General features: G+C 49.8%; 36 non-coding genes across 36 annotated transcripts; all 36 read right to left on the reverse strand.

Moving 5' to 3' along the window:
- Window positions 1-247: 247 nt before the first annotated feature.
- On the reverse strand, window positions 248-329 carry Trnas-aga (transfer RNA serine (anticodon AGA)). Its single transcript has one exon. It is a non-coding gene; the product is annotated as a tRNA-Ser (tRNA).
- Window positions 330-1,075: 746 nt separating this feature from the next.
- On the reverse strand, window positions 1,076-1,157 carry Trnas-cga (transfer RNA serine (anticodon CGA)). The gene has a single exon. It is a non-coding gene; the product is annotated as a tRNA-Ser (tRNA).
- A 138-nt stretch (window positions 1,158-1,295) lies between these two features.
- Window positions 1,296-1,368, reverse strand: Trnak-uuu (transfer RNA lysine (anticodon UUU)). Its single transcript has one exon. It is a non-coding gene; the product is annotated as a tRNA-Lys (tRNA).
- Window positions 1,369-3,908: 2,540 nt separating this feature from the next.
- On the reverse strand, window positions 3,909-3,990 carry Trnas-cga (transfer RNA serine (anticodon CGA)). Its single transcript has one exon. It is a non-coding gene; the product is annotated as a tRNA-Ser (tRNA).
- Window positions 3,991-4,128: 138 nt separating this feature from the next.
- Window positions 4,129-4,201, reverse strand: Trnak-uuu (transfer RNA lysine (anticodon UUU)). The gene has a single exon. It is a non-coding gene; the product is annotated as a tRNA-Lys (tRNA).
- Window positions 4,202-4,555: 354 nt separating this feature from the next.
- Trnas-aga (transfer RNA serine (anticodon AGA)) lies at window positions 4,556-4,637 on the reverse strand. Its single transcript has one exon. It is a non-coding gene; the product is annotated as a tRNA-Ser (tRNA).
- A 746-nt stretch (window positions 4,638-5,383) lies between these two features.
- On the reverse strand, window positions 5,384-5,465 carry Trnas-cga (transfer RNA serine (anticodon CGA)). Its single transcript has one exon. It is a non-coding gene; the product is annotated as a tRNA-Ser (tRNA).
- Window positions 5,466-5,603: 138 nt separating this feature from the next.
- Trnak-uuu (transfer RNA lysine (anticodon UUU)) lies at window positions 5,604-5,676 on the reverse strand. Its single transcript has one exon. It is a non-coding gene; the product is annotated as a tRNA-Lys (tRNA).
- Window positions 5,677-6,030: 354 nt separating this feature from the next.
- Window positions 6,031-6,112, reverse strand: Trnas-aga (transfer RNA serine (anticodon AGA)). The gene has a single exon. It is a non-coding gene; the product is annotated as a tRNA-Ser (tRNA).
- A 746-nt stretch (window positions 6,113-6,858) lies between these two features.
- Window positions 6,859-6,940, reverse strand: Trnas-cga (transfer RNA serine (anticodon CGA)). Its single transcript has one exon. It is a non-coding gene; the product is annotated as a tRNA-Ser (tRNA).
- Window positions 6,941-7,078: 138 nt separating this feature from the next.
- On the reverse strand, window positions 7,079-7,151 carry Trnak-uuu (transfer RNA lysine (anticodon UUU)). Its single transcript has one exon. It is a non-coding gene; the product is annotated as a tRNA-Lys (tRNA).
- Window positions 7,152-7,505: 354 nt separating this feature from the next.
- Trnas-aga (transfer RNA serine (anticodon AGA)) lies at window positions 7,506-7,587 on the reverse strand. The gene has a single exon. It is a non-coding gene; the product is annotated as a tRNA-Ser (tRNA).
- Window positions 7,588-8,333: 746 nt separating this feature from the next.
- On the reverse strand, window positions 8,334-8,415 carry Trnas-cga (transfer RNA serine (anticodon CGA)). Its single transcript has one exon. It is a non-coding gene; the product is annotated as a tRNA-Ser (tRNA).
- A 138-nt stretch (window positions 8,416-8,553) lies between these two features.
- On the reverse strand, window positions 8,554-8,626 carry Trnak-uuu (transfer RNA lysine (anticodon UUU)). The gene has a single exon. It is a non-coding gene; the product is annotated as a tRNA-Lys (tRNA).
- Window positions 8,627-8,980: 354 nt separating this feature from the next.
- Trnas-aga (transfer RNA serine (anticodon AGA)) lies at window positions 8,981-9,062 on the reverse strand. The gene has a single exon. It is a non-coding gene; the product is annotated as a tRNA-Ser (tRNA).
- A 746-nt stretch (window positions 9,063-9,808) lies between these two features.
- On the reverse strand, window positions 9,809-9,890 carry Trnas-cga (transfer RNA serine (anticodon CGA)). Its single transcript has one exon. It is a non-coding gene; the product is annotated as a tRNA-Ser (tRNA).
- Window positions 9,891-10,028: 138 nt separating this feature from the next.
- On the reverse strand, window positions 10,029-10,101 carry Trnak-uuu (transfer RNA lysine (anticodon UUU)). Its single transcript has one exon. It is a non-coding gene; the product is annotated as a tRNA-Lys (tRNA).
- A 354-nt stretch (window positions 10,102-10,455) lies between these two features.
- Window positions 10,456-10,537, reverse strand: Trnas-aga (transfer RNA serine (anticodon AGA)). The gene has a single exon. It is a non-coding gene; the product is annotated as a tRNA-Ser (tRNA).
- Window positions 10,538-11,283: 746 nt separating this feature from the next.
- On the reverse strand, window positions 11,284-11,365 carry Trnas-cga (transfer RNA serine (anticodon CGA)). Its single transcript has one exon. It is a non-coding gene; the product is annotated as a tRNA-Ser (tRNA).
- Window positions 11,366-11,503: 138 nt separating this feature from the next.
- On the reverse strand, window positions 11,504-11,576 carry Trnak-uuu (transfer RNA lysine (anticodon UUU)). The gene has a single exon. It is a non-coding gene; the product is annotated as a tRNA-Lys (tRNA).
- A 354-nt stretch (window positions 11,577-11,930) lies between these two features.
- Trnas-aga (transfer RNA serine (anticodon AGA)) lies at window positions 11,931-12,012 on the reverse strand. The gene has a single exon. It is a non-coding gene; the product is annotated as a tRNA-Ser (tRNA).
- A 746-nt stretch (window positions 12,013-12,758) lies between these two features.
- Window positions 12,759-12,840, reverse strand: Trnas-cga (transfer RNA serine (anticodon CGA)). The gene has a single exon. It is a non-coding gene; the product is annotated as a tRNA-Ser (tRNA).
- A 138-nt stretch (window positions 12,841-12,978) lies between these two features.
- On the reverse strand, window positions 12,979-13,051 carry Trnak-uuu (transfer RNA lysine (anticodon UUU)). Its single transcript has one exon. It is a non-coding gene; the product is annotated as a tRNA-Lys (tRNA).
- Window positions 13,052-13,405: 354 nt separating this feature from the next.
- Trnas-aga (transfer RNA serine (anticodon AGA)) lies at window positions 13,406-13,487 on the reverse strand. Its single transcript has one exon. It is a non-coding gene; the product is annotated as a tRNA-Ser (tRNA).
- A 746-nt stretch (window positions 13,488-14,233) lies between these two features.
- Trnas-cga (transfer RNA serine (anticodon CGA)) lies at window positions 14,234-14,315 on the reverse strand. The gene has a single exon. It is a non-coding gene; the product is annotated as a tRNA-Ser (tRNA).
- A 138-nt stretch (window positions 14,316-14,453) lies between these two features.
- Window positions 14,454-14,526, reverse strand: Trnak-uuu (transfer RNA lysine (anticodon UUU)). Its single transcript has one exon. It is a non-coding gene; the product is annotated as a tRNA-Lys (tRNA).
- Window positions 14,527-14,880: 354 nt separating this feature from the next.
- On the reverse strand, window positions 14,881-14,962 carry Trnas-aga (transfer RNA serine (anticodon AGA)). The gene has a single exon. It is a non-coding gene; the product is annotated as a tRNA-Ser (tRNA).
- Window positions 14,963-15,708: 746 nt separating this feature from the next.
- Trnas-cga (transfer RNA serine (anticodon CGA)) lies at window positions 15,709-15,790 on the reverse strand. The gene has a single exon. It is a non-coding gene; the product is annotated as a tRNA-Ser (tRNA).
- A 138-nt stretch (window positions 15,791-15,928) lies between these two features.
- Window positions 15,929-16,001, reverse strand: Trnak-uuu (transfer RNA lysine (anticodon UUU)). The gene has a single exon. It is a non-coding gene; the product is annotated as a tRNA-Lys (tRNA).
- A 354-nt stretch (window positions 16,002-16,355) lies between these two features.
- On the reverse strand, window positions 16,356-16,437 carry Trnas-aga (transfer RNA serine (anticodon AGA)). The gene has a single exon. It is a non-coding gene; the product is annotated as a tRNA-Ser (tRNA).
- Window positions 16,438-17,183: 746 nt separating this feature from the next.
- Trnas-cga (transfer RNA serine (anticodon CGA)) lies at window positions 17,184-17,265 on the reverse strand. The gene has a single exon. It is a non-coding gene; the product is annotated as a tRNA-Ser (tRNA).
- A 138-nt stretch (window positions 17,266-17,403) lies between these two features.
- On the reverse strand, window positions 17,404-17,476 carry Trnak-uuu (transfer RNA lysine (anticodon UUU)). The gene has a single exon. It is a non-coding gene; the product is annotated as a tRNA-Lys (tRNA).
- Window positions 17,477-17,830: 354 nt separating this feature from the next.
- Trnas-aga (transfer RNA serine (anticodon AGA)) lies at window positions 17,831-17,912 on the reverse strand. Its single transcript has one exon. It is a non-coding gene; the product is annotated as a tRNA-Ser (tRNA).
- A 746-nt stretch (window positions 17,913-18,658) lies between these two features.
- Trnas-cga (transfer RNA serine (anticodon CGA)) lies at window positions 18,659-18,740 on the reverse strand. The gene has a single exon. It is a non-coding gene; the product is annotated as a tRNA-Ser (tRNA).
- Window positions 18,741-18,878: 138 nt separating this feature from the next.
- Window positions 18,879-18,951, reverse strand: Trnak-uuu (transfer RNA lysine (anticodon UUU)). Its single transcript has one exon. It is a non-coding gene; the product is annotated as a tRNA-Lys (tRNA).
- A 354-nt stretch (window positions 18,952-19,305) lies between these two features.
- Window positions 19,306-19,387, reverse strand: Trnas-aga (transfer RNA serine (anticodon AGA)). The gene has a single exon. It is a non-coding gene; the product is annotated as a tRNA-Ser (tRNA).
- Window positions 19,388-19,796: the final 409 nt, after the last annotated feature.

The following is a 19,796-nucleotide window of genomic DNA, read 5'->3' on the forward strand; positions in this document are numbered from 1 at the left end:
ACTGCTGTCTATAAACTCATCACGCTAGGCTCGTAACAGGCTATCGAAGAAAGCTGACACACGATGTAAAGTCAAATTGCAGCAGTTTGTACGTCTCATATATTACAGCAGAGGAGCTACGTGTTTTGTCGACACTCACTGGACAATTGTAAATTTTACAAGCGTCTCGAATGCAGTGTTTCCCACGTATTCGCTCATTTCACGGTTCCGTTGGAGATGTTCTCCACCTCTTGACACAAAAAAGAAACGCAGTCGGTAGGACTCGAACCTACGCTCCCAGAGGGAATCTGATTTCTAGTCAGACGCCTTAACCACTCGGCCACGACTGCCGGTCGCAGAGGCGTGGTCTCGACAAGTGCAACTGCTCCTTTGCAAGCAATCTGATGGCAGAACACGATATGGCCTCACTCGTTTCTGTAGCGCTTTCGTTGCCAGCACATTGGCCGTTACGACAGTGTATTAATTTTCGCCTGGACGGGGGCTTGAACCCGGGACCCTTTGGTTGAAGGTACAGCGCTCTACCGACTGGGCTATCCGGTCCCTCAGCCGAGCGTTGTAGTACATGCTGCATGGTGTGCGAGTGATTCGCGTGTCATTATTCCTGGCTTATGGCTCCAATGGCGACTTCACCGACTTCCCACTGACGCACCGCTGACGCTAGTTTTGTGTCGTCTTAAACGATGGCCATACTTGCAAGCAGCTGCGAGATCTTAAGAAAAGAAACGCTGCACCACTGCTTTTGCCACACTCGAATGAACTGAATTGCGCTTCTTAGAAAGAAATGAATGCTCGCTGTGTCCAACACTTTCAAGCACACCTGTGTACTCACAAAGACGGCGACGACGCGACAAAATGACGGGGGCGCGTTCGTGGGCCTGCGACTGATTTCTGCAGTACTGGCGTCCTTGCGAGGTGAACCGGTAGCCACAACAGGCAGCGGCCGTCGCGAAACAGTATTCTTAAAGAATAAATTTCCGTCTTGTTGAGAATGGTGTCACTGGTTTGGATCCGCTTTCACCCACGCATGTCACATGTATGCGAAAATTTCTGCTCGTTTTTTTTGCGCAAAATCGCACGCAGCCGGTAGGATTCGAACCTACGCTCCCACAGGGAATCTGATTTCGAGTCAGACGCCTTAACCACTCGGCCACGATTGCCAGTAGCGCAAGACCCTCCCGACACATGCAACTGGTACCGTTTAAAGCACTGCAGTGCCAGGAAACGGCGTAGATGCATTCTTGTCTGTAGTGCTTACACCGCTACTACACGTGCTTCTACCAAAGTATTAAAATTTCCGCCCGAACAGGGACTTGAACCCTGGACCCTTAGGTTAAAAGCCTAATGCTCTACCGACTGAGCTATCCGGGCTCACATCACGTGATCACCCCTCCCACTACGCATACTGACACATTGCCTCATGTCCTTTACTGTTGGGTAATCGTTGCGTGGAGCTGTTACTATTCAAACGTCGTCTGACTGCTGTCTATAAACTCATCACGCTAGGCTCGTAACAGGCTATCGAAGAAAGCTGACACACGATGTAAAGTCAAATTGCAGCAGTTTGTACGTCTCATATATTACAGCAGAGGAGCTACGTGTTTTGTCGACACTCACTGGACAATTGTAAATTTTACAAGCGTCTCGAATGCAGTGTTTCCCACGTATTCGCTCATTTCACGGTTCCGTTGGAGATGTTCTCCACCTCTTGACACAAAAAAGAAACGCAGTCGGTAGGACTCGAACCTACGCTCCCAGAGGGAATCTGATTTCTAGTCAGACGCCTTAACCACTTTTTTTTTTTTTTTATTTTTTTTCCCCAGTGAGTAAAACGTGTACCTCTGGTGGGACTCGAACCCACAATCCCCGGTTTAGGAGACCGATGCCTTATCCATTTTTTTTTTTTTTTTTTTTTTTTTTTTTTTTTTTTTTTTTTTTTTTTTTTTTTTAGGGCCTCCCATCTCCCCTTCTAGCCCTTCCATGCGCTCTCCTTCATGCGCCTTCTTCGGCGAGCTTCATTGCTAAAATCAAATGAAATACTCCTTTGCAAGTAAGGGAATCCATATCAAACGTGGTGAGAAAAGTAAATGTCTCCATCCAAATGAACTTATTTTGTAACGTTGGATGGTTGTTCAAAATAACTGAAAATAATCTGGTGAAAATTGTGGATAAAGAAAGAAAAATTAATGGTTAACTGAGAAACGTCGGCTTCTTAAGGACACACACAATACAAGACACTGATCTCTTTTTTTTTTTTTTTTTTTTTTTTTTTTTTTTTTTTTTTTTAAGAATTGGCATAGAATGCAAGGCCTTTTCAGGGTTCTGCGAAGGCCTTCACGGCTACCGTAGCGGCCCTGGGGCCCACGAAGTCCCCACCGTACGTCGCCCTTAGCAGCAATCCCCTACTTTGGCATCGCAAAATCCGATATTTTATCCGCTATTCGTCATTGCGGACGTCATCCGATGCCTTGTTTGTCAAATAATATTTTTAGCATGTTACCATACAAGGTCTTGTGGTGTCGTTGTCCACATATTTTATAATATTCCAGTAATAGATGTTGCTCATAGTCCAGTACGTCGGGCAGGCCGAGGTTATTAATGACATAATTGACATAGTTCCCCAGCAGCCATAGGGTAACATTATTCTTTTGAATAGGGAAAGCAACGCTTTCGGGGTTGACGAGAATGTCGACAGTAAGGTGTCTGCCGTCATTCCTATTGATAAACGCCACCTGTTGGCGGACTCTGTCCCAAATGACCTGGTAGCCGTTGCATATGAGACGATGCCGGAGGGTGTCTATCACATTACAACGTGGACACTGATTTGTGTCACTCAATCCTATAGACTGTAATCTTTCATTTGTGGCAACGGTATTATTGACAACCTTGTACCAGGCACCGCGCACATCGGTGGACAGTACTTTATTGTTTATATTCTTCCATATATTTTGCCAATTTCGGGTGGGATATTTTGATTCCATTCTGTTACGGTTGTCCTTTGTAGTAAGGCAATCCATGATGAAACTACAGTTTCTTTTGGTCCTATCCGCGACAATGCAGTGCAGATAACTGAGTTCTAAATAGTAGAATCTGATGTGCCGCAATTTGTAAGAGATTTTACTTATGTTAATAGGTGGTTCCATACTCTCCCTCGGCCACGACTGCCGGTCGCAGAGGCGTGGTCTCGACAAGTGCAACTGCTCCTTTGCAAGCAATCTGATGGCAGAACACGATATGGCCTCACTCGTTTCTGTAGCGCTTTCGTTGCCAGCACATTGGCCGTTACGACAGTGTATTAATTTTCGCCTGGACGGGGGCTTGAACCCGGGACCCTTTGGTTGAAGGTACAGCGCTCTACCGACTGGGCTATCCGGTCCCTCAGCCGAGCGTTGTAGTACATGCTGCATGGTGTGCGAGTGATTCGCGTGTCATTATTCCTGGCTTATGGCTCCAATGGCGACTTCACCGACTTCCCACTGACGCACCGCTGACGCTAGTTTTGTGTCGTCTTAAACGATGGCCATACTTGCAAGCAGCTGCGAGATCTTAAGAAAAGAAACGCTGCACCACTGCTTTTGCCACACTCGAATGAACTGAATTGCGCTTCTTAGAAAGAAATGAATGCTCGCTGTGTCCAACACTTTCAAGCACACCTGTGTACTCACAAAGACGGCGACGACGCGACAAAATGACGGGGGCGCGTTCGTGGGCCTGCGACTGATTTCTGCAGTACTGGCGTCCTTGCGAGGTGAACCGGTAGCCACAACAGGCAGCGGCCGTCGCGAAACAGTATTCTTAAAGAATAAATTTCCGTCTTGTTGAGAATGGTGTCACTGGTTTGGATCCGCTTTCACCCACGCATGTCACATGTATGCGAAAATTTCTGCTCGTTTTTTTTGCGCAAAATCGCACGCAGCCGGTAGGATTCGAACCTACGCTCCCACAGGGAATCTGATTTCGAGTCAGACGCCTTAACCACTCGGCCACGATTGCCAGTAGCGCAAGACCCTCCCGACACATGCAACTGGTACCGTTTAAAGCACTGCAGTGCCAGGAAACGGCGTAGATGCATTCTTGTCTGTAGTGCTTACACCGCTACTACACGTGCTTCTACCAAAGTATTAAAATTTCCGCCCGAACAGGGACTTGAACCCTGGACCCTTAGGTTAAAAGCCTAATGCTCTACCGACTGAGCTATCCGGGCTCACATCACGTGATCACCCCTCCCACTACGCATACTGACACATTGCCTCATGTCCTTTACTGTTGGGTAATCGTTGCGTGGAGCTGTTACTATTCAAACGTCGTCTGACTGCTGTCTATAAACTCATCACGCTAGGCTCGTAACAGGCTATCGAAGAAAGCTGACACACGATGTAAAGTCAAATTGCAGCAGTTTGTACGTCTCATATATTACAGCAGAGGAGCTACGTGTTTTGTCGACACTCACTGGACAATTGTAAATTTTACAAGCGTCTCGAATGCAGTGTTTCCCACGTATTCGCTCATTTCACGGTTCCGTTGGAGATGTTCTCCACCTCTTGACACAAAAAAGAAACGCAGTCGGTAGGACTCGAACCTACGCTCCCAGAGGGAATCTGATTTCTAGTCAGACGCCTTAACCACTCGGCCACGACTGCCGGTCGCAGAGGCGTGGTCTCGACAAGTGCAACTGCTCCTTTGCAAGCAATCTGATGGCAGAACACGATATGGCCTCACTCGTTTCTGTAGCGCTTTCGTTGCCAGCACATTGGCCGTTACGACAGTGTATTAATTTTCGCCTGGACGGGGGCTTGAACCCGGGACCCTTTGGTTGAAGGTACAGCGCTCTACCGACTGGGCTATCCGGTCCCTCAGCCGAGCGTTGTAGTACATGCTGCATGGTGTGCGAGTGATTCGCGTGTCATTATTCCTGGCTTATGGCTCCAATGGCGACTTCACCGACTTCCCACTGACGCACCGCTGACGCTAGTTTTGTGTCGTCTTAAACGATGGCCATACTTGCAAGCAGCTGCGAGATCTTAAGAAAAGAAACGCTGCACCACTGCTTTTGCCACACTCGAATGAACTGAATTGCGCTTCTTAGAAAGAAATGAATGCTCGCTGTGTCCAACACTTTCAAGCACACCTGTGTACTCACAAAGACGGCGACGACGCGACAAAATGACGGGGGCGCGTTCGTGGGCCTGCGACTGATTTCTGCAGTACTGGCGTCCTTGCGAGGTGAACCGGTAGCCACAACAGGCAGCGGCCGTCGCGAAACAGTATTCTTAAAGAATAAATTTCCGTCTTGTTGAGAATGGTGTCACTGGTTTGGATCCGCTTTCACCCACGCATGTCACATGTATGCGAAAATTTCTGCTCGTTTTTTTTGCGCAAAATCGCACGCAGCCGGTAGGATTCGAACCTACGCTCCCACAGGGAATCTGATTTCGAGTCAGACGCCTTAACCACTCGGCCACGATTGCCAGTAGCGCAAGACCCTCCCGACACATGCAACTGGTACCGTTTAAAGCACTGCAGTGCCAGGAAACGGCGTAGATGCATTCTTGTCTGTAGTGCTTACACCGCTACTACACGTGCTTCTACCAAAGTATTAAAATTTCCGCCCGAACAGGGACTTGAACCCTGGACCCTTAGGTTAAAAGCCTAATGCTCTACCGACTGAGCTATCCGGGCTCACATCACGTGATCACCCCTCCCACTACGCATACTGACACATTGCCTCATGTCCTTTACTGTTGGGTAATCGTTGCGTGGAGCTGTTACTATTCAAACGTCGTCTGACTGCTGTCTATAAACTCATCACGCTAGGCTCGTAACAGGCTATCGAAGAAAGCTGACACACGATGTAAAGTCAAATTGCAGCAGTTTGTACGTCTCATATATTACAGCAGAGGAGCTACGTGTTTTGTCGACACTCACTGGACAATTGTAAATTTTACAAGCGTCTCGAATGCAGTGTTTCCCACGTATTCGCTCATTTCACGGTTCCGTTGGAGATGTTCTCCACCTCTTGACACAAAAAAGAAACGCAGTCGGTAGGACTCGAACCTACGCTCCCAGAGGGAATCTGATTTCTAGTCAGACGCCTTAACCACTCGGCCACGACTGCCGGTCGCAGAGGCGTGGTCTCGACAAGTGCAACTGCTCCTTTGCAAGCAATCTGATGGCAGAACACGATATGGCCTCACTCGTTTCTGTAGCGCTTTCGTTGCCAGCACATTGGCCGTTACGACAGTGTATTAATTTTCGCCTGGACGGGGGCTTGAACCCGGGACCCTTTGGTTGAAGGTACAGCGCTCTACCGACTGGGCTATCCGGTCCCTCAGCCGAGCGTTGTAGTACATGCTGCATGGTGTGCGAGTGATTCGCGTGTCATTATTCCTGGCTTATGGCTCCAATGGCGACTTCACCGACTTCCCACTGACGCACCGCTGACGCTAGTTTTGTGTCGTCTTAAACGATGGCCATACTTGCAAGCAGCTGCGAGATCTTAAGAAAAGAAACGCTGCACCACTGCTTTTGCCACACTCGAATGAACTGAATTGCGCTTCTTAGAAAGAAATGAATGCTCGCTGTGTCCAACACTTTCAAGCACACCTGTGTACTCACAAAGACGGCGACGACGCGACAAAATGACGGGGGCGCGTTCGTGGGCCTGCGACTGATTTCTGCAGTACTGGCGTCCTTGCGAGGTGAACCGGTAGCCACAACAGGCAGCGGCCGTCGCGAAACAGTATTCTTAAAGAATAAATTTCCGTCTTGTTGAGAATGGTGTCACTGGTTTGGATCCGCTTTCACCCACGCATGTCACATGTATGCGAAAATTTCTGCTCGTTTTTTTTGCGCAAAATCGCACGCAGCCGGTAGGATTCGAACCTACGCTCCCACAGGGAATCTGATTTCGAGTCAGACGCCTTAACCACTCGGCCACGATTGCCAGTAGCGCAAGACCCTCCCGACACATGCAACTGGTACCGTTTAAAGCACTGCAGTGCCAGGAAACGGCGTAGATGCATTCTTGTCTGTAGTGCTTACACCGCTACTACACGTGCTTCTACCAAAGTATTAAAATTTCCGCCCGAACAGGGACTTGAACCCTGGACCCTTAGGTTAAAAGCCTAATGCTCTACCGACTGAGCTATCCGGGCTCACATCACGTGATCACCCCTCCCACTACGCATACTGACACATTGCCTCATGTCCTTTACTGTTGGGTAATCGTTGCGTGGAGCTGTTACTATTCAAACGTCGTCTGACTGCTGTCTATAAACTCATCACGCTAGGCTCGTAACAGGCTATCGAAGAAAGCTGACACACGATGTAAAGTCAAATTGCAGCAGTTTGTACGTCTCATATATTACAGCAGAGGAGCTACGTGTTTTGTCGACACTCACTGGACAATTGTAAATTTTACAAGCGTCTCGAATGCAGTGTTTCCCACGTATTCGCTCATTTCACGGTTCCGTTGGAGATGTTCTCCACCTCTTGACACAAAAAAGAAACGCAGTCGGTAGGACTCGAACCTACGCTCCCAGAGGGAATCTGATTTCTAGTCAGACGCCTTAACCACTCGGCCACGACTGCCGGTCGCAGAGGCGTGGTCTCGACAAGTGCAACTGCTCCTTTGCAAGCAATCTGATGGCAGAACACGATATGGCCTCACTCGTTTCTGTAGCGCTTTCGTTGCCAGCACATTGGCCGTTACGACAGTGTATTAATTTTCGCCTGGACGGGGGCTTGAACCCGGGACCCTTTGGTTGAAGGTACAGCGCTCTACCGACTGGGCTATCCGGTCCCTCAGCCGAGCGTTGTAGTACATGCTGCATGGTGTGCGAGTGATTCGCGTGTCATTATTCCTGGCTTATGGCTCCAATGGCGACTTCACCGACTTCCCACTGACGCACCGCTGACGCTAGTTTTGTGTCGTCTTAAACGATGGCCATACTTGCAAGCAGCTGCGAGATCTTAAGAAAAGAAACGCTGCACCACTGCTTTTGCCACACTCGAATGAACTGAATTGCGCTTCTTAGAAAGAAATGAATGCTCGCTGTGTCCAACACTTTCAAGCACACCTGTGTACTCACAAAGACGGCGACGACGCGACAAAATGACGGGGGCGCGTTCGTGGGCCTGCGACTGATTTCTGCAGTACTGGCGTCCTTGCGAGGTGAACCGGTAGCCACAACAGGCAGCGGCCGTCGCGAAACAGTATTCTTAAAGAATAAATTTCCGTCTTGTTGAGAATGGTGTCACTGGTTTGGATCCGCTTTCACCCACGCATGTCACATGTATGCGAAAATTTCTGCTCGTTTTTTTTGCGCAAAATCGCACGCAGCCGGTAGGATTCGAACCTACGCTCCCACAGGGAATCTGATTTCGAGTCAGACGCCTTAACCACTCGGCCACGATTGCCAGTAGCGCAAGACCCTCCCGACACATGCAACTGGTACCGTTTAAAGCACTGCAGTGCCAGGAAACGGCGTAGATGCATTCTTGTCTGTAGTGCTTACACCGCTACTACACGTGCTTCTACCAAAGTATTAAAATTTCCGCCCGAACAGGGACTTGAACCCTGGACCCTTAGGTTAAAAGCCTAATGCTCTACCGACTGAGCTATCCGGGCTCACATCACGTGATCACCCCTCCCACTACGCATACTGACACATTGCCTCATGTCCTTTACTGTTGGGTAATCGTTGCGTGGAGCTGTTACTATTCAAACGTCGTCTGACTGCTGTCTATAAACTCATCACGCTAGGCTCGTAACAGGCTATCGAAGAAAGCTGACACACGATGTAAAGTCAAATTGCAGCAGTTTGTACGTCTCATATATTACAGCAGAGGAGCTACGTGTTTTGTCGACACTCACTGGACAATTGTAAATTTTACAAGCGTCTCGAATGCAGTGTTTCCCACGTATTCGCTCATTTCACGGTTCCGTTGGAGATGTTCTCCACCTCTTGACACAAAAAAGAAACGCAGTCGGTAGGACTCGAACCTACGCTCCCAGAGGGAATCTGATTTCTAGTCAGACGCCTTAACCACTCGGCCACGACTGCCGGTCGCAGAGGCGTGGTCTCGACAAGTGCAACTGCTCCTTTGCAAGCAATCTGATGGCAGAACACGATATGGCCTCACTCGTTTCTGTAGCGCTTTCGTTGCCAGCACATTGGCCGTTACGACAGTGTATTAATTTTCGCCTGGACGGGGGCTTGAACCCGGGACCCTTTGGTTGAAGGTACAGCGCTCTACCGACTGGGCTATCCGGTCCCTCAGCCGAGCGTTGTAGTACATGCTGCATGGTGTGCGAGTGATTCGCGTGTCATTATTCCTGGCTTATGGCTCCAATGGCGACTTCACCGACTTCCCACTGACGCACCGCTGACGCTAGTTTTGTGTCGTCTTAAACGATGGCCATACTTGCAAGCAGCTGCGAGATCTTAAGAAAAGAAACGCTGCACCACTGCTTTTGCCACACTCGAATGAACTGAATTGCGCTTCTTAGAAAGAAATGAATGCTCGCTGTGTCCAACACTTTCAAGCACACCTGTGTACTCACAAAGACGGCGACGACGCGACAAAATGACGGGGGCGCGTTCGTGGGCCTGCGACTGATTTCTGCAGTACTGGCGTCCTTGCGAGGTGAACCGGTAGCCACAACAGGCAGCGGCCGTCGCGAAACAGTATTCTTAAAGAATAAATTTCCGTCTTGTTGAGAATGGTGTCACTGGTTTGGATCCGCTTTCACCCACGCATGTCACATGTATGCGAAAATTTCTGCTCGTTTTTTTTGCGCAAAATCGCACGCAGCCGGTAGGATTCGAACCTACGCTCCCACAGGGAATCTGATTTCGAGTCAGACGCCTTAACCACTCGGCCACGATTGCCAGTAGCGCAAGACCCTCCCGACACATGCAACTGGTACCGTTTAAAGCACTGCAGTGCCAGGAAACGGCGTAGATGCATTCTTGTCTGTAGTGCTTACACCGCTACTACACGTGCTTCTACCAAAGTATTAAAATTTCCGCCCGAACAGGGACTTGAACCCTGGACCCTTAGGTTAAAAGCCTAATGCTCTACCGACTGAGCTATCCGGGCTCACATCACGTGATCACCCCTCCCACTACGCATACTGACACATTGCCTCATGTCCTTTACTGTTGGGTAATCGTTGCGTGGAGCTGTTACTATTCAAACGTCGTCTGACTGCTGTCTATAAACTCATCACGCTAGGCTCGTAACAGGCTATCGAAGAAAGCTGACACACGATGTAAAGTCAAATTGCAGCAGTTTGTACGTCTCATATATTACAGCAGAGGAGCTACGTGTTTTGTCGACACTCACTGGACAATTGTAAATTTTACAAGCGTCTCGAATGCAGTGTTTCCCACGTATTCGCTCATTTCACGGTTCCGTTGGAGATGTTCTCCACCTCTTGACACAAAAAAGAAACGCAGTCGGTAGGACTCGAACCTACGCTCCCAGAGGGAATCTGATTTCTAGTCAGACGCCTTAACCACTCGGCCACGACTGCCGGTCGCAGAGGCGTGGTCTCGACAAGTGCAACTGCTCCTTTGCAAGCAATCTGATGGCAGAACACGATATGGCCTCACTCGTTTCTGTAGCGCTTTCGTTGCCAGCACATTGGCCGTTACGACAGTGTATTAATTTTCGCCTGGACGGGGGCTTGAACCCGGGACCCTTTGGTTGAAGGTACAGCGCTCTACCGACTGGGCTATCCGGTCCCTCAGCCGAGCGTTGTAGTACATGCTGCATGGTGTGCGAGTGATTCGCGTGTCATTATTCCTAGCTTATGGCTCCAATGGCGACTTCACCGACTTCCCACTGACGCACCGCTGACGCTAGTTTTGTGTCGTCTTAAACGATGGCCATACTTGCAAGCAGCTGCGAGATCTTAAGAAAAGAAACGCTGCACCACTGCTTTTGCCACACTCGAATGAACTGAATTGCGCTTCTTAGAAAGAAATGAATGCTCGCTGTGTCCAACACTTTCAAGCACACCTGTGTACTCACAAAGACGGCGACGACGCGACAAAATGACGGGGGCGCGTTCGTGGGCCTGCGACTGATTTCTGCAGTACTGGCGTCCTTGCGAGGTGAACCGGTAGCCACAACAGGCAGCGGCCGTCGCGAAACAGTATTCTTAAAGAATAAATTTCCGTCTTGTTGAGAATGGTGTCACTGGTTTGGATCCGCTTTCACCCACGCATGTCACATGTATGCGAAAATTTCTGCTCGTTTTTTTTGCGCAAAATCGCACGCAGCCGGTAGGATTCGAACCTACGCTCCCACAGGGAATCTGATTTCGAGTCAGACGCCTTAACCACTCGGCCACGATTGCCAGTAGCGCAAGACCCTCCCGACACATGCAACTGGTACCGTTTAAAGCACTGCAGTGCCAGGAAACGGCGTAGATGCATTCTTGTCTGTAGTGCTTACACCGCTACTACACGTGCTTCTACCAAAGTATTAAAATTTCCGCCCGAACAGGGACTTGAACCCTGGACCCTTAGGTTAAAAGCCTAATGCTCTACCGACTGAGCTATCCGGGCTCACATCACGTGATCACCCCTCCCACTACGCATACTGACACATTGCCTCATGTCCTTTACTGTTGGGTAATCGTTGCGTGGAGCTGTTACTATTCAAACGTCGTCTGACTGCTGTCTATAAACTCATCACGCTAGGCTCGTAACAGGCTATCGAAGAAAGCTGACACACGATGTAAAGTCAAATTGCAGCAGTTTGTACGTCTCATATATTACAGCAGAGGAGCTACGTGTTTTGTCGACACTCACTGGACAATTGTAAATTTTACAAGCGTCTCGAATGCAGTGTTTCCCACGTATTCGCTCATTTCACGGTTCCGTTGGAGATGTTCTCCACCTCTTGACACAAAAAAGAAACGCAGTCGGTAGGACTCGAACCTACGCTCCCAGAGGGAATCTGATTTCTAGTCAGACGCCTTAACCACTCGGCCACGACTGCCGGTCGCAGAGGCGTGGTCTCGACAAGTGCAACTGCTCCTTTGCAAGCAATCTGATGGCAGAACACGATATGGCCTCACTCGTTTCTGTAGCGCTTTCGTTGCCAGCACATTGGCCGTTACGACAGTGTATTAATTTTCGCCTGGACGGGGGCTTGAACCCGGGACCCTTTGGTTGAAGGTACAGCGCTCTACCGACTGGGCTATCCGGTCCCTCAGCCGAGCGTTGTAGTACATGCTGCATGGTGTGCGAGTGATTCGCGTGTCATTATTCCTGGCTTATGGCTCCAATGGCGACTTCACCGACTTCCCACTGACGCACCGCTGACGCTAGTTTTGTGTCGTCTTAAACGATGGCCATACTTGCAAGCAGCTGCGAGATCTTAAGAAAAGAAACGCTGCACCACTGCTTTTGCCACACTCGAATGAACTGAATTGCGCTTCTTAGAAAGAAATGAATGCTCGCTGTGTCCAACACTTTCAAGCACACCTGTGTACTCACAAAGACGGCGACGACGCGACAAAATGACGGGGGCGCGTTCGTGGGCCTGCGACTGATTTCTGCAGTACTGGCGTCCTTGCGAGGTGAACCGGTAGCCACAACAGGCAGCGGCCGTCGCGAAACAGTATTCTTAAAGAATAAATTTCCGTCTTGTTGAGAATGGTGTCACTGGTTTGGATCCGCTTTCACCCACGCATGTCACATGTATGCGAAAATTTCTGCTCGTTTTTTTTGCGCAAAATCGCACGCAGCCGGTAGGATTCGAACCTACGCTCCCACAGGGAATCTGATTTCGAGTCAGACGCCTTAACCACTCGGCCACGATTGCCAGTAGCGCAAGACCCTCCCGACACATGCAACTGGTACCGTTTAAAGCACTGCAGTGCCAGGAAACGGCGTAGATGCATTCTTGTCTGTAGTGCTTACACCGCTACTACACGTGCTTCTACCAAAGTATTAAAATTTCCGCCCGAACAGGGACTTGAACCCTGGACCCTTAGGTTAAAAGCCTAATGCTCTACCGACTGAGCTATCCGGGCTCACATCACGTGATCACCCCTCCCACTACGCATACTGACACATTGCCTCATGTCCTTTACTGTTGGGTAATCGTTGCGTGGAGCTGTTACTATTCAAACGTCGTCTGACTGCTGTCTATAAACTCATCACGCTAGGCTCGTAACAGGCTATCGAAGAAAGCTGACACACGATGTAAAGTCAAATTGCAGCAGTTTGTACGTCTCATATATTACAGCAGAGGAGCTACGTGTTTTGTCGACACTCACTGGACAATTGTAAATTTTACAAGCGTCTCGAATGCAGTGTTTCCCACGTATTCGCTCATTTCACGGTTCCGTTGGAGATGTTCTCCACCTCTTGACACAAAAAAGAAACGCAGTCGGTAGGACTCGAACCTACGCTCCCAGAGGGAATCTGATTTCTAGTCAGACGCCTTAACCACTCGGCCACGACTGCCGGTCGCAGAGGCGTGGTCTCGACAAGTGCAACTGCTCCTTTGCAAGCAATCTGATGGCAGAACACGATATGGCCTCACTCGTTTCTGTAGCGCTTTCGTTGCCAGCACATTGGCCGTTACGACAGTGTATTAATTTTCGCCTGGACGGGGGCTTGAACCCGGGACCCTTTGGTTGAAGGTACAGCGCTCTACCGACTGGGCTATCCGGTCCCTCAGCCGAGCGTTGTAGTACATGCTGCATGGTGTGCGAGTGATTCGCGTGTCATTATTCCTAGCTTATGGCTCCAATGGCGACTTCACCGACTTCCCACTGACGCACCGCTGACGCTAGTTTTGTGTCGTCTTAAACGATGGCCATACTTGCAAGCAGCTGCGAGATCTTAAGAAAAGAAACGCTGCACCACTGCTTTTGCCACACTCGAATGAACTGAATTGCGCTTCTTAGAAAGAAATGAATGCTCGCTGTGTCCAACACTTTCAAGCACACCTGTGTACTCACAAAGACGGCGACGACGCGACAAAATGACGGGGGCGCGTTCGTGGGCCTGCGACTGATTTCTGCAGTACTGGCGTCCTTGCGAGGTGAACCGGTAGCCACAACAGGCAGCGGCCGTCGCGAAACAGTATTCTTAAAGAATAAATTTCCGTCTTGTTGAGAATGGTGTCACTGGTTTGGATCCGCTTTCACCCACGCATGTCACATGTATGCGAAAATTTCTGCTCGTTTTTTTTGCGCAAAATCGCACGCAGCCGGTAGGATTCGAACCTACGCTCCCACAGGGAATCTGATTTCGAGTCAGACGCCTTAACCACTCGGCCACGATTGCCAGTAGCGCAAGACCCTCCCGACACATGCAACTGGTACCGTTTAAAGCACTGCAGTGCCAGGAAACGGCGTAGATGCATTCTTGTCTGTAGTGCTTACACCGCTACTACACGTGCTTCTACCAAAGTATTAAAATTTCCGCCCGAACAGGGACTTGAACCCTGGACCCTTAGGTTAAAAGCCTAATGCTCTACCGACTGAGCTATCCGGGCTCACATCACGTGATCACCCCTCCCACTACGCATACTGACACATTGCCTCATGTCCTTTACTGTTGGGTAATCGTTGCGTGGAGCTGTTACTATTCAAACGTCGTCTGACTGCTGTCTATAAACTCATCACGCTAGGCTCGTAACAGGCTATCGAAGAAAGCTGACACACGATGTAAAGTCAAATTGCAGCAGTTTGTACGTCTCATATATTACAGCAGAGGAGCTACGTGTTTTGTCGACACTCACTGGACAATTGTAAATTTTACAAGCGTCTCGAATGCAGTGTTTCCCACGTATTCGCTCATTTCACGGTTCCGTTGGAGATGTTCTCCACCTCTTGACACAAAAAAGAAACGCAGTCGGTAGGACTCGAACCTACGCTCCCAGAGGGAATCTGATTTCTAGTCAGACGCCTTAACCACTCGGCCACGACTGCCGGTCGCAGAGGCGTGGTCTCGACAAGTGCAACTGCTCCTTTGCAAGCAATCTGATGGCAGAACACGATATGGCCTCACTCGTTTCTGTAGCGCTTTCGTTGCCAGCACATTGGCCGTTACGACAGTGTATTAATTTTCGCCTGGACGGGGGCTTGAACCCGGGACCCTTTGGTTGAAGGTACAGCGCTCTACCGACTGGGCTATCCGGTCCCTCAGCCGAGCGTTGTAGTACATGCTGCATGGTGTGCGAGTGATTCGCGTGTCATTATTCCTGGCTTATGGCTCCAATGGCGACTTCACCGACTTCCCACTGACGCACCGCTGACGCTAGTTTTGTGTCGTCTTAAACGATGGCCATACTTGCAAGCAGCTGCGAGATCTTAAGAAAAGAAACGCTGCACCACTGCTTTTGCCACACTCGAATGAACTGAATTGCGCTTCTTAGAAAGAAATGAATGCTCGCTGTGTCCAACACTTTCAAGCACACCTGTGTACTCACAAAGACGGCGACGACGCGACAAAATGACGGGGGCGCGTTCGTGGGCCTGCGACTGATTTCTGCAGTACTGGCGTCCTTGCGAGGTGAACCGGTAGCCACAACAGGCAGCGGCCGTCGCGAAACAGTATTCTTAAAGAATAAATTTCCGTCTTGTTGAGAATGGTGTCACTGGTTTGGATCCGCTTTCACCCACGCATGTCACATGTATGCGAAAATTTCTGCTCGTTTTTTTTGCGCAAAATCGCACGCAGCCGGTAGGATTCGAACCTACGCTCCCACAGGGAATCTGATTTCGAGTCAGACGCCTTAACCACTCGGCCACGATTGCCAGTAGCGCAAGACCCTCCCGACACATGCAACTGGTACCGTTTAAAGCACTGCAGTGCCAGGAAACGGCGTAGATGCATTCTTGTCTGTAGTGCTTACACCGCTACTACACGTGCTTCTACCAAAGTATTAAAATTTCCGCCCGAACAGGGACTTGAACCCTGGACCCTTAGGTTAAAAGCCTAATGCTCTACCGACTGAGCTATCCGGGCTCACATCACGTGATCACCCCTCCCACTACGCATACTGACACATTGCCTCATGTCCTTTACTGTTGGGTAATCGTTGCGTGGAGCTGTTACTATTCAAACGTCGTCTGACTGCTGTCTATAAACTCATCACGCTAGGCTCGTAACAGGCTATCGAAGAAAGCTGACACACGATGTAAAGTCAAATTGCAGCAGTTTGTACGTCTCATATATTACAGCAGAGGAGCTACGTGTTTTGTCGACACTCACTGGACAATTGTAAATTTTACAAGCGTCTCGAATGCAGTGTTTCCCACGTATTCGCTCATTTCACGGTTCCGTTGGAGATGTTCTCCACCTCTTGACACAAAAAAGAAACGCAGTCGGTAGGACTCGAACCTACGCTCCCAGAGGGAATCTGATTTCTAGTCAGACGCCTTAACCACTCGGCCACGACTGCCGGTCGCAGAGGCGTGGTCTCGACAAGTGCAACTGCTCCTTTGCAAGCAATCTGATGGCAGAACACGATATGGCCTCACTCGTTTCTGTAGCGCTTTCGTTGCCAGCACATTGGCCGTTACGACAGTGTATTAATTTTCGCCTGGACGGGGGCTTGAACCCGGGACCCTTTGGTTGAAGGTACAGCGCTCTACCGACTGGGCTATCCGGTCCCTCAGCCGAGCGTTGTAGTACATGCTGCATGGTGTGCGAGTGATTCGCGTGTCATTATTCCTGGCTTATGGCTCCAATGGCGACTTCACCGACTTCCCACTGACGCACCGCTGACGCTAGTTTTGTGTCGTCTTAAACGATGGCCATACTTGCAAGCAGCTGCGAGATCTTAAGAAAAGAAACGCTGCACCACTGCTTTTGCCACACTCGAATGAACTGAATTGCGCTTCTTAGAAAGAAATGAATGCTCGCTGTGTCCAACACTTTCAAGCACACCTGTGTACTCACAAAGACGGCGACGACGCGACAAAATGACGGGGGCGCGTTCGTGGGCCTGCGACTGATTTCTGCAGTACTGGCGTCCTTGCGAGGTGAACCGGTAGCCACAACAGGCAGCGGCCGTCGCGAAACAGTATTCTTAAAGAATAAATTTCCGTCTTGTTGAGAATGGTGTCACTGGTTTGGATCCGCTTTCACCCACGCATGTCACATGTATGCGAAAATTTCTGCTCGTTTTTTTTGCGCAAAATCGCACGCAGCCGGTAGGATTCGAACCTACGCTCCCACAGGGAATCTGATTTCGAGTCAGACGCCTTAACCACTCGGCCACGATTGCCAGTAGCGCAAGACCCTCCCGACACATGCAACTGGTACCGTTTAAAGCACTGCAGTGCCAGGAAACGGCGTAGATGCATTCTTGTCTGTAGTGCTTACACCGCTACTACACGTGCTTCTACCAAAGTATTAAAATTTCCGCCCGAACAGGGACTTGAACCCTGGACCCTTAGGTTAAAAGCCTAATGCTCTACCGACTGAGCTATCCGGGCTCACATCACGTGATCACCCCTCCCACTACGCATACTGACACATTGCCTCATGTCCTTTACTGTTGGGTAATCGTTGCGTGGAGCTGTTACTATTCAAACGTCGTCTGACTGCTGTCTATAAACTCATCACGCTAGGCTCGTAACAGGCTATCGAAGAAAGCTGACACACGATGTAAAGTCAAATTGCAGCAGTTTGTACGTCTCATATATTACAGCAGAGGAGCTACGTGTTTTGTCGACACTCACTGGACAATTGTAAATTTTACAAGCGTCTCGAATGCAGTGTTTCCCACGTATTCGCTCATTTCACGGTTCCGTTGGAGATGTTCTCCACCTCTTGACACAAAAAAGAAACGCAGTCGGTAGGACTCGAACCTACGCTCCCAGAGGGAATCTGATTTCTAGTCAGACGCCTTAACCACTCGGCCACGACTGCCGGTCGCAGAGGCGTGGTCTCGACAAGTGCAACTGCTCCTTTGCAAGCAATCTGATGGCAGAACACGATATGGCCTCACTCGTTTCTGTAGCGCTTTCGTTGCCAGCACATTGGCCGTTACGACAGTGTATTAATTTTCGCCTGGACGGGGGCTTGAACCCGGGACCCTTTGGTTGAAGGTACAGCGCTCTACCGACTGGGCTATCCGGTCCCTCAGCCGAGCGTTGTAGTACATGCTGCATGGTGTGCGAGTGATTCGCGTGTCATTATTCCTGGCTTATGGCTCCAATGGCGACTTCACCGACTTCCCACTGACGCACCGCTGACGCTAGTTTTGTGTCGTCTTAAACGATGGCCATACTTGCAAGCAGCTGCGAGATCTTAAGAAAAGAAACGCTGCACCACTGCTTTTGCCACACTCGAATGAACTGAATTGCGCTTCTTAGAAAGAAATGAATGCTCGCTGTGTCCAACACTTTCAAGCACACCTGTGTACTCACAAAGACGGCGACGACGCGACAAAATGACGGGGGCGCGTTCGTGGGCCTGCGACTGATTTCTGCAGTACTGGCGTCCTTGCGAGGTGAACCGGTAGCCACAACAGGCAGCGGCCGTCGCGAAACAGTATTCTTAAAGAATAAATTTCCGTCTTGTTGAGAATGGTGTCACTGGTTTGGATCCGCTTTCACCCACGCATGTCACATGTATGCGAAAATTTCTGCTCGTTTTTTTTGCGCAAAATCGCACGCAGCCGGTAGGATTCGAACCTACGCTCCCACAGGGAATCTGATTTCGAGTCAGACGCCTTAACCACTCGGCCACGATTGCCAGTAGCGCAAGACCCTCCCGACACATGCAACTGGTACCGTTTAAAGCACTGCAGTGCCAGGAAACGGCGTAGATGCATTCTTGTCTGTAGTGCTTACACCGCTACTACACGTGCTTCTACCAAAGTATTAAAATTTCCGCCCGAACAGGGACTTGAACCCTGGACCCTTAGGTTAAAAGCCTAATGCTCTACCGACTGAGCTATCCGGGCTCACATCACGTGATCACCCCTCCCACTACGCATACTGACACATTGCCTCATGTCCTTTACTGTTGGGTAATCGTTGCGTGGAGCTGTTACTATTCAAACGTCGTCTGACTGCTGTCTATAAACTCATCACGCTAGGCTCGTAACAGGCTATCGAAGAAAGCTGACACACGATGTAAAGTCAAATTGCAGCAGTTTGTACGTCTCATATATTACAGCAGAGGAGCTACGTGTTTTGTCGACACTCACTGGACAATTGTAAATTTTACAAGCGTCTCGAATGCAGTGTTTCCCACGTATTCGCTCATTTCACGGTTCCGTTGGAGATGTTCTCCACCTCTTGACACAAAAAAGAAACGCAGTCGGTAGGACTCGAACCTACGCTCCCAGAGGGAATCTGATTTCTAGTCAGACGCCTTAACCACTCGGCCACGACTGCCGGTCGCAGAGGCGTGGTCTCGACAAGTGCAACTGCTCCTTTGCAAGCAATCTGATGGCAGAACACGATATGGCCTCACTCGTTTCTGTAGCGCTTTCGTTGCCAGCACATTGGCCGTTACGACAGTGTATTAATTTTCGCCTGGACGGGGGCTTGAACCCGGGACCCTTTGGTTGAAGGTACAGCGCTCTACCGACTGGGCTATCCGGTCCCTCAGCCGAGCGTTGTAGTACATGCTGCATGGTGTGCGAGTGATTCGCGTGTCATTATTCCTGGCTTATGGCTCCAATGGCGACTTCACCGACTTCCCACTGACGCACCGCTGACGCTAGTTTTGTGTCGTCTTAAACGATGGCCATACTTGCAAGCAGCTGCGAGATCTTAAGAAAAGAAACGCTGCACCACTGCT

This window comes from Schistocerca serialis, unplaced genomic scaffold (genome assembly GCF_023864345.2).
Source record: "Schistocerca serialis cubense isolate TAMUIC-IGC-003099 unplaced genomic scaffold, iqSchSeri2.2 HiC_scaffold_713, whole genome shotgun sequence".
In the NCBI taxonomy this organism is placed as follows: domain Eukaryota; kingdom Metazoa; phylum Arthropoda; class Insecta; order Orthoptera; family Acrididae; genus Schistocerca; species Schistocerca serialis.